The sequence below is a fragment of the Sus scrofa genome, chromosome 3 (genome assembly GCF_054392235.1).
Source record: "Sus scrofa isolate SSC_HxYL_T2T_F1_AM1 chromosome 3, Sscrofa_HxYL_maternal_Yorkshire_Landrace_v2.0, whole genome shotgun sequence".
Lineage (NCBI taxonomy): Eukaryota > Metazoa > Chordata > Mammalia > Artiodactyla > Suidae > Sus > Sus scrofa.
The window spans coordinates 22277873-22289561 of NC_139385.1; positions in this window are offsets into that span (position 1 = coordinate 22277873).

Consider the following 11689-nt stretch of genomic DNA (forward strand, 5'->3'; position numbering starts at 1 on the left):
CTGTTTATTCTGCATCAATTGATTTTGCTTAAATTGTTCCTCATGTGTTATCCATACAAATGCATATTTTCTTAATTGATAATGCCCTTAGTGATTGTTCATTTTCTTTATTTTATTATTATTTTTTAATTGTTAATTCCACAATTTTTTTCTACTGTACAGCATGGTGACCCAGTTACACATACATGTACACATTCTATTTTCTCACATTATCATTCTCCACCATAAGTGACTAGGCATAGTTCCCAGTGCTATACAGTGGGCTCTCATTGATAATCCATTCCAAAAGCAATAGTTCGCATCTATTAACCCCAAGCTCCCAATCCACCCCACTCACTCCCCCTTCCCCTGGGCAACAACAGGTCTATTCTCCAAGTCCATGATTTTCTTTTTTGTGGAAAGGTTCATTTGTGCCATATATTAGATTCCAGTTTTAAGTGATATCATATGGTATTTGTCTTTCTCTTTCTGACTTACTTCACTCAGGATGAGAGTCTCTAGTTCCATCCTGTTGCTGTAAATGGCATGATGTTGTTCTTTTTTATGGCTGAGCAGTATTCCACTGTGTGTGTGTGTGTGTGTGTGTGTGTGTGTGTATCTTCCTAATCCAATCATCTGTTGATGGACATTTGGGTTGTTTCCATGTCTTGGCTATTGTGAATAGTGCTTCAGTGAACATGCAGGTGCATGTGTCTTTTTTAAGGAAAGTTTTGTCCAAGATATATGCCCAAGAATGGGATTGCTCGGTCATATGGTAGTTCTGTGTATAGTTTTCTAAGATACCTCCATACTGTTCTCCATAGTGGTTGTACCTGCTTACATTCCAACCCACAGTGCAGGAGGGTTCCCTTTTCTCCACACTCCCTCCAGCATTTGTTATTTGTAGACTTATTGATGATGGCCATTTTGACTGGTGTAAGATGGCATCTCATGGTAGTTTTGCATTTCTCTAATAATCCAGGATGTTGAGCAATTTTTCATGTGCTTGTTGGCCACCTGTACATCTTCCTTGGAAAAATGTCTATTCATGTCTTTTGCCCATCTTTCCACTGGGTTTTCGGATTTTTTGCTGTTGAGTTGTATAAGTTGCTTGTATATCCTGGAGATTAAGCCTTTGACGGTTGCATCATTTGAAATTATTTTCTCCAATTCTGTAAGTTATCTTTTTGGTTTCTTCTTGGTTTCTTTTGCTGTGCAAAAGCTTGTCAGTTTGATTAGGTCCAACTGGTTTATTTTTGCTCTTATTTCTGTTGCTTTGGGAGACTGACCTGAGAAAATATTTATAAGATTGATGTCAGAGAATGTTTTGCCAACAGATCAAACACTATAAATGAAATTGAATATGTCAAAAAATCACTCCCTACAAATAAAAGTCCAGGACCAGATGGCTTCCCAGGTGAATTCTACTAGACATACAAAGAGGAACTTATACCCATCCTCCTTAAACCTTTTCAACAGGTTGAAGAAGGAATACTCCCAAAGACATTCTATGATGCCATCATCACCCTAATTCCAAAACCAAAGATACCACCAAAAAAGAAAACTACAGGCCAATATCTTTGATGAATATAGACGCAAAAATTCTCAACAAAATTTTAGCCAACCGAATCCAACAACATATCAAAAAGATCATACACCACAACCAGGTGGAATTCATTCCAGGTGCACAAGGATGGTTCAACATACCCAAATCAATCAACATCATACACCACATTAACCAAAGAAAAGTCAAAAACCACATGATCATCTCAGTAGATGCAGAAAAAGCATTTGACAAAGTCCAACATCCATTCGTGATAAAAACTCTTACCAAAGTGGGTATAGAGGGAACATACCTTAACATAATTAAAGCCATTTATGACAAACCCACAGCAAATATAATACTCAATGGGGAAAAGCTGAAAGCCTTCTCACTCAAATCTGGAACAAGACAGGGATGCCCACTCTCACCACCGTTATTCAACATAGTACTGGAAGTCCTAGTCACAGCAATCAGACAAACCAAAGAAACAAAAGGCATCCAAATAGGATGAGAAAAGGTAAAACCATCACTGTATGCAGATGACATGATACTATATATAGAAAACCCTAAGGACTCAACCCCAAAACTAATTGAACTGATCAACAAATTCAGCAAAGTAGCAGGATATAAGATTAACGTTCAGAAATCAGTTGCATTTCTGTATACTAACAATGAAATATTAGAAAAGGAATTCAAAAATACAATACCTTTTAAAATTGCACCACAAAAAAATCAAACACCTGGGAATACACCTGACCAAGGATGTAAAGGACTTATTCATTTTCTATTACATATACTGTGTTGATTTCAAATAAGTTTATGTTGTGACATATATTTCTAGTTCTATTTTAAATGTTTACAATAAATAATATTCTAATGCTATCACATTTTGTTCAATGATTTTTTGCTAGATGTATGTGGTCATTATTATTTAACTTATTAACATCTCAATTATATTAATATGTAGTCTAAGACAGAGCCATCCCCCAATTGTTGGAATACAACTAACTTGAACAAAGCAAATCATTCTTTGTGAAATAATGTTGAATCATTTTTTTTTTTTAGGAATTTCAAATCTTTGAGATTTTTTTAAAGCCTGTGATTATTTGAATTAAAGTCTATGGTTTTATGTTTGAGTATAATAGTCACATGAAATTCATAAAGTAAATGTTGAAGACTTTTAATATTTTTGCCATTCTTTAAAATGGTTTAATGGCACAAGTAAATTTTAATTCTTTCTCAATTGAGTTTTGAATCAATGACTGGTGCCCAAGAAGTTGGATAGGAATTGATTTATTAATGTTAATGTTGGTAGCACTGAAAGCAATAAAGTGCTGAGTTGATCTAAGGCAAGTAATTCTGAGAGACAGAGAATGAGAAAGAGAGTCCATGAGATCTTGCTGTCCCTGCTTGTTGGTCCACACTCACCAATCCATTGAGTCTTTCCTTTTCAAGGAAGAGGAGGAAGTGAGGGGAAGAAGGCAACATTTTTCCCAAATAAATCTTAAGAGGCAAGTGTTCTTTTTTCAGTGCAAAAATGGGGGTCAGGGAGCATGAGGGGTGAATGCTTTATTCCTAGATGTCATTTATTTATTCAAGAAATAAGGGCAGTATATCCTAAGGCAATAGAAATGAGTAATGAAGAGGGGACAAAAGTTCTTTTGTTCTTTTCATCACTGTGTGTATCTGTGTGCATGCAGGGGGAATGGATATATTTAGCAAGTTAAGTTATGTAGCACTACATATAGTAATTAGCTGCATCTGGAATAAAAAGGAAGTTAAGCAGGGTAAGTGGGGAGTGTGGGATGGGTGTGGAAATGGCAATTTAAACTGGGTGTTTTGGGTAGGTCTTAATGACAGTTAATGTTGGAGCCATGAAGCTCAAGGGAAGCTCTTCTAAGCAGACAGAAGACCCAGAGGAGAAAACATGTCTGATATTTTTCAGGAGAAGCAGGGAGGTGTATCAGTAAGGAGAATAGCAACCTCAAAGTTTGGATAGAAATTGTCTCTAAAACTGTCTGGATCCGGAATCATTTATGATGGCCATCCTTTGTAAATCTTTCCAATTTATTTTTATTTAAACAGCTTATTCAAGTTTTGTAAATATTTATGAGTCATATTTCCCAATTTGCATTTTGATAGAAAAAATGCCCTCTGTTCAAGATTTTTGCTGGGATAAATTTTGCCTTTAAATTGCATTTACTGGAGTTCCCATCATGGCACAGGGGTTAACAAATCTGACTAGGAACCATGGGGTTGCAGGTTCGATCCCTGGCCTTGCTCAGCGGGTTAAGGATCCAGCGTTGCCATGAGCTGTGGTGTAAGTTGCAGACATAGCTTGGATCCCACATTGCTGTGGCTCTGGCGTAGGCCAGTGGCTACAGCTCTCATTGGACCCCTAGCTTGGGAACCTCCATATGCTGTGGAGCGGCCCTAGAAAAGTCAAAAAGACAAATTAAATAAATAAATTCTATTTACTACTTTCAGTATTTACAACCCTGTTATTTTCCCTTTGAACATTTCATTTTTTTAAAGGTTTTAATTTAAATCTTTTTGAGATAATTCATTTTCTGTAGGTTATCAAGATAATTCAGTACAAATGTTTAAAAATAAATTTAAAAAAATTTCCTGCCATATGAAGTTTATATTCTAACACAAGAGAGGGGAAATAAAAAATCAAGTAAAAAAGTAAATATATACTTTCTGATACATATATAATATATTTAATCTTTTTTAAAGTTTTAAGCAAAAAAAAAAAATCCAGATCAATTACTTAGAATAAAAAACTTGGACAGTCATTTCCAAAACCATCATGTAATTATATATTATGGTGTTTATAAATTATACCTAAAGTAATAAAAAAAATTCTAATCCCAAGAATGAAATTCTATTATTCTCATCTTCATTTGTTACCATTCTTGGTTGGTTCTAATCTTCTGGGTGTTCCCTGAAGATATCTCTGTGGAGTCTTTATCAGATTTCTAGAATCCAGGTCTAGTCCTCAGTTTACATTCAGGTATAGAAACTTAAAGAGCAAAAAATGAAATTCTGTTATGATGTCATCGGATTAGGCTAAAGTGGAGCATAAATCCACGTATATGCCCTGAAGCATGTTTTGACCTAGTGACTACCTTTTCTCCTTTTTTCCTGACCAAGTATCTCAAAGTTCTCAACTTCAATGATCTCCCTCATTTGTCTCTCTCAATGTATTCCAGCTCCATCCAACCATTTGCCTCACAATAGTTAGAATGATCTCTTCATACAACCCCCCATCCATAAACACTCAAGGACAAACCTCTTTTAAACTCTCTTAAAGCCTCTTAACTTTCCTAATATGGAGACCAAAGTCTTGCAAGTGACCAACTGGGCCCTGAGTAATAGTTTCCTTTTCGGGCTCTAAAGCTGTCTCTCACAACTGTTTTCTTCTTTTTGCTCAAGTTTATCAAAGGTGCTCTTCTCCTTTCCAAAGGTTTGCATTTGCTCTTGCCCCTGACTAGAATGTTTCTTGCCTTCCCTCAACCCCCTGTACTCTCACACCATAACTTTTCAGTCCATTGAACTTTTCTTCCTAGCATTCATTGTATTAAGTAATTATAACTTGCTTTATGATTATATGATTTAATGCCTTTCTTCTACTGGACTGTGAGATCTTTCTTCACATGACTGTGAGACCATGGCTAATTCCTCTACATCAGCTCATAGCAGTATTAGCACATCACAGCAGCTGCTAATAAATTTTTCAGGAATGAATAAATGACCTGATTGAAACTTATAACTTGTGCACATCACTTTACTCTCATCAGACTTTCCTTGCTTTTTCATATCTTCTTATCTAGTAGACTTTCTGACCATTGTTATAATTAGTTCCAAATTACTCAAATCCTTCCCTCCACCATGTCTTCCTGCCCAGCCTTCATGAACCCACCTGTCTGCCCCATTCTTGTACTACAGCTGGTAAGACCTGTAGTAAGGAGCTGCTTGAATTAACTTCCCCTTGCCCCCATCACTGGAGGGAGAGCTGAAACAAGGAGGGCAAGGAAGAATGGCTTTCTTACCCACTAGTGCTCCTCCTTCCTTACCCTTTCTCTGCCCCATGTTGAGAACCTCAGTCAAGAAGATCATTCTACCACATAGTTTTCTGTATGACCTCAGTAGAGGTCACAGTATCAAACACAGTACTGTTCATTTACTTTTCAGATAAATGTTAGGCTTTAATAAATTAAATTTCTTAAAGGGTGAAATATTTTTTGTATGCTCACTTTTCGATGTGTTCTTCATCTATTAAAGATATTTAAAGTCTTGAACACATGGCTTTGCTGAGTGAAATTGACATAAAATATTAATTTAAAAAGTAAATATATAATATGTGAGGGAATGACAATATATACTGAGAAAATAGCTTGAAAGAGTTAAAACATTCTTAGGGATAGGTTATGACTTTAGGTAGTGTGGTCAGGGAACACTTCAGTAAAATGTTAAGATATTTGCTGAAACTTTTTTGTTTTTTGTTTTATTTTTGGTCAATTCTGTGGCATACTGAATCTGAGCTGCAGCTGCTGTGGCAATGCAAGTGGGTCCTTAACTCACTGTGCTGGCCAGGGATCAAACTGACACCTCAGCAGCAACCTGAGCTGCTGTACCACAATGGGAGTTCTGAACTTTTTCTTAGTAGTGCTGCTAGCACAAAAATTGGAATCTAGGGTTAGATCAATACTGATACTCTGCTTTTGTGTTAGCTGAATTATTGTGCTGATAGAAACAGTTCATTAATAATTCTTCTTATTTTTTTTTTTTTTGGTCTTTTTAGGGCCGCACCCATGGCATACGGAGGTTCCCAGGCTAGGTGTCTAATCAGAGCTATAGCTGCCAGCCTACACCAGAACCACAGCAACATCAGATCTGAGCTGTGTCTGTGACCTACACCACAGCTCACAGCAACACTGGATCCTTAACCCACTGAGCAAGGCCAGGGATTGAACCCACAACCTCATGGTTCCTAGTTGGATTCACTAACCACTGAGCCATGACAGGAACTCCCCTTTGTGTCTTTTTAGGGCTGCACCTACAGCATATGGAGGTTCCCAGGCTAGGGGTCCAATCAGAGCTGTAGCTGCCAGCCTATGCCACAGCAATGCCAGATTGGAGCCGTCTCTGTAAACTATATCACAGCTCATGGCAATGCCAGATCCTTAACCCACTGAACGAGGCCAGGAATCAAATCTGCAACCTCATGGCTCCTAGTTGAATTCATTTCTACTGTGCCACGATGGGAACTCCAATAATTATTCTTTATAATAAGAAACAGTAATTTTACTTCTCAAAAGTTGACATCCTGTAATTTTGCATAAATAAAATCGTGTAATAACAGTAACATCAATTCACTATAAACACATAGCTATAATAAACATGTGCATTATTAATAAATTACAGAGAAAAATAAGAAAGTGTAATGAGTTGCCAAATGCTTATTTATCAAAATAATTATAGGAAATGACAAATAAATAGTGGGAACTAGCAAGAGTAAAAATATTTCATATAAGAAACATAATGGAAAATGCTGTTCCATTATACAAAAACTAAGATACTTCATTTCCTCTTCATAGTTTCTCTTGGACTTACTATAATTTTCAAGAGAATCATCACATCTATTTTTACAAAGTTCTTCTATAAGCAAAGTTCTAAAACATTTTTCTTTTTTTCTTTCTTTTTTTTTTTTTGTCTTTTTGCTATTTCTTGGGCCGCTCCCGTGGCTATGGAGGTTCCCAGGCTAGGGGTCGAATCCGAGCTGTAGCCACCAGCCTACGCCAGAGCCACAGCAACGCAGGATCTGAGCTGCGTCTGCAACCTACACCACAGCTCACGGCAACGCCGGATCCTTAACCCACTGAGCAAGGGCAGGGACCAACCCCGCAACCTCATGGTTCCTAGTCGGATTCCTTAACCACTGTGCCACGACGGGAACTCCTAAAACATTTTTCTTTTTTTTTTTTTTTCCATTTAACAAAGTGATTGTATTTTCTATTTTTCCTATGTCTCTTTTTTTTTTTTCCCACTGTATAGCAAGGGGGTCAGGTTATCCTTACATGTATACATTACAATTACATTTTTCCCCCCACCCTTTCTTCTGTTTCAACATGAGTATCTAGACATAGTTCTCAATGCTATTCAGCAGGATCTCCTTGTAAATCTATTCTAAATTGTGTCTGATAAGCCCAAGCTCCTGATCCCTCCCACTCCCTCCCCCTCCCATCAGGCAACCACAAGTCTCTTCTCCAAGTCCATGATTTTCTTTTCTGTGGAGATGTTCATTTGTGCTGGATATTAGATTCCAGGTATGAGTGATATCATATGGTATTTGTCTTTGTCTTTCTGGATCATTTCACTCAGGATGAGATTCTCTAGTTCCATCCATGTTGCTGCAAATGGCATTATGTCATTCTTTTTTATATGGCTGAGTAGTATTCCATTGTGTATATATACCACCTCTTCCGAATCCAATCATCTGTCGATGGACATTTGGATTGTTTCCATGTCCTGGCTATTGTGAATAGTGCTGCAATGAACATGCGGGTGCATGTGTCTCTTTTAAGTAGAGTTTTGTTGTCCGGATAGATGCCCAAGAGTGGGATTGTGGGGTCATATGGAAGATCTATGTATAGATTTCTAAGGTATCTCCAAACTGTTCTCCATAGTGGTTGTACCAGTTTACATTCCCACCAGCAGTGCAGGAGGGTTCCCTTTTCTCCACAGCCCCTCCAGCACTTGTTATTTGTGGATTTATTAATGATGGCCATTCTGACTGGTGTGAGGTGGTATCTCATAGTAGTTTTGATTTGCATTTCTCTTATAATCAGTGATGTTGAGCATTTTTTCATGTGTTTCCTGGCCATCTGTGTATCTTCCTTGGAGAAATGTCTATTCAGGTCTTTTGCCCATTTTTCCATTGATTGATTGGCTTTTTTGCTGTTGAGTTGTATAAGTTGCTTATATATTCTAGAGATTAAGCCCTTGTCGGTTGCATCATTTGAAACTATTTTATCCCATTCTGAAAGTTGTCTTTTTGTTTTCTTTTTGGTTTCCTTTACTGTGCAAAAGCTTTTCAGTTTGATGAGGTCCCATGGGTTTATTTTTGCTCTAGTTTCTATTGCTTTGGGAGACTGACCTGAGAAAATATTCATGAAGTTGATGTCAGAGAGTGTTTTGCCTATGTTTTCTTCTAGGAGTTTGATGGTGTCCTGTCATATACTTAAGTCTTTCAGCCATTTGGAGTTTATTTTTGTGCATGGTGTGAGGGTGTGTTCTAGTTTCATTGCTTTGCATGCAGCTGTCCAGGTTTCCCAGCAATGCTTGCTGAATAGACTTTCTTTTTCCCATTTGATGTTCTTGCCTCCCTTGTCAAAGATTCATTGACCATAGGTGTCAGGGTTTATTTCTGGATTCTCTATTCTGTTCCATTGGTCTGTCTGTCTGTTTTTATACCAGTACCACACTGTTTGAATGACTGTGGCTTTGTAGTATTTCTTGAAGTCTGGGAGAGTTATGCCTCCTGCTTGGTTTTTGTTTCTCAGGATTGCTTTGGCAATTCTGGGTGTTTTGTGGTTCCATATACATTTTGGGATTGTTTGTTCTAGTTCTGTGAAAAATGTCATGGGGCATTTGATAGGGATTGCATTGAATCTGTAGATTGCTTTGAGTAGTATGGCCATTTTTACAATATTGATTTTTCCAATCCAGGATCATGGAATATCTTTCCATTTCTTTACACCTTCTTTGATTTCTTTGATTAAAGGTTTATAGTTCTCAGCATATAGGTCCTTTACCTCCTTGGTCAGGTGTATTCCGAGGTGTTTGATTTTGTGAGGTGCAATTTTAAAAGGTATCGTATTTTTGTATTCCTTTTCTAATGTTTCATTGCTGGTATACAGAAATGCAACTGACTTCTGAATGTTAATCTTATATCCTGCTATTTTGCTGAATTTATTAATCAGTTCAAGTAGTTTTGGGGTTGAGTCCTTAGGGTTTTCTAAGTATAGTATCATGTCATCTGCATACAGTGACAGTTTCATCTCTTCCCTTCCTCTTTGGATGCCTTTTATTTCTTTTGTTTGTCTAATTGCTGTGGCCAGGACTTCCAAAACTATGTTGAAGAGCAGTGGTGAGAGTGGGCATCCCTGTCTTGTTCCAGATTTGAGTGAGAAGGCTTTCAATTTTTCCCCATTGAGGATTATATTTGCTGTGGGTTTATCATAAATGGCTTTGATTATATTCAGGAATGTTCCCTCTATACCCACTTTGGCGAGGGTCTTGATCATGAATGGATGTTGAACTTTGTCAAATGCTTTTTCTGCGTCTATTGAGATGATCATATGATTTTTGACTTTTTTTTTGTTAATGTGGTGTATGATGCTGATTGATTCGCGTATGTTGAACCATCCTTGTGAACCTGGGATGAACCCAACCTGGTCATGGTGTATAATTTTTTTGGTATGTTGTTGGATTCGGTTGGCTAAGATTTTGTTGAGAAGTTTTGCATCTATATTCATCAAAGATATTGGCCAATAGTTTTCTTTTTTGGTGGTATCTCTGCCTGGTTTTGGAATGAGGGTGATGCTGGCCTCACAGAATGTCTTTGGGAGTATTCCTTCTTCTTCAACCTTTTGAAAGAGTTTAAGGAGGATGGGCACCAATTTCTCTTTATATGTTTGATAGAATTCACCTGTGAAGCCATCTGGTCCTGGACTTTTATTTATAGGGAGTCATTTTATGACCTCTTCAATTTCATTTCTAGTGATTGGTCTGTTCAGTTGGTCTGTTTCCGCTTGATTCAGTTTTGGCAGACTGTAAGACTCTAGAAAATTGTCCATTTCTTCCAGATTGTCAAACTTGTTGCCGTATAGTTCTTCATAGTATTCTCTTATGGTTTTTTGTATTTCTGCTGTATCCGTTGTGATTTCTCCTTTTTCATTTATAATTTGGTTATTTTGGTTCTTTCTCTCCTCTTTTTAGTGAGTCTGGCCAGGGGGTTGTCAATTTTGTTCACCTTTTCAAAGAACCAGCTCTTGGTTTTATTAATTTTCTCTATTGTTTTTTGAGTCTCTATTTTATTGATTCCTTCTTTGATCTTTATAATTTCCTTCCTTCTGCTGACTTTAGGACTTTTTTGTTCTTCTTTTTCTAATTCATTTAGGTGGAGGGTTAAGTTGTCCATTTGAGATCTTTCTTCTTTTTGAGAAAGGCCTGTATTGCTATAAATTTCCCTCTGAGCACTGCTTTCGCAGCATCCCATAGATTTTGAGAGGTTGTGTCTTCATTATCATTTGTTTCAAGGTAGTTTTTAATTTCCTTCTTGATTTCCTCACTGACCCATTGGTTTTTTAGTAGCATGTTGTTTATTCTCCATGTAGTAGGTTTTTTCTCTTTGCTTTTCCCATGGTTGATTTCTAATTTCATGGCATTGTGGTCAGAGAAGATACTTGAGATAATTTCTATGCTCCTAAATTTATTGAGATTCGCTTTGTGTCCCAATATGTGGTCGATTCTTGAGAATGTTCCATGAGCATTTGAGAAGAATGTGTATTCTGCTTTTTTGGGATGTAGTGTCCTGAAGATATCAATTAAGTCTAACTTTTCTATTGTTTCCTTTAGGATCTCTGTTGCTTTATTGGTTTTCTGTCTAGAGGATCTGTCCATTGATGTGAGGGGGTATTAAGATCTCCTACTATGATTGTATTCTCATCAATATCTCCCTTTATGTCTGTTAATATTTGTTGTATGTATCTGGGTGCTCCTATACTTGGGGCATATATGTTGATGATAGTAACATCCTCTCCTTGGATGGATCCCTTAATCATTAAATAGTGTCCTTCTTTGTCTTTCTTTATGTCTTTTGTTTTAAAGTCTATTTTGTCTGATATGAGTATTGCGACTCCTGCTTTCCTGTCTTGTCTATTGGCGTGAAATATTTTTCCCCACCCTTTCACTTTCAATCTATATGTATCTTTTGTCCTAAGGTGAGTTTCTTGTAGGCAGCATATTGAAGGTTTTTGCCTTTTTATCCACTCAGCCACTCTGCGTCTTTTGATTGGGGCATTCAGTCCATTGACATTTAAGGTGATAATTGATAGATGATTATTTATTGCCATTTGAACGTCGTGTTCCAGTTGATTC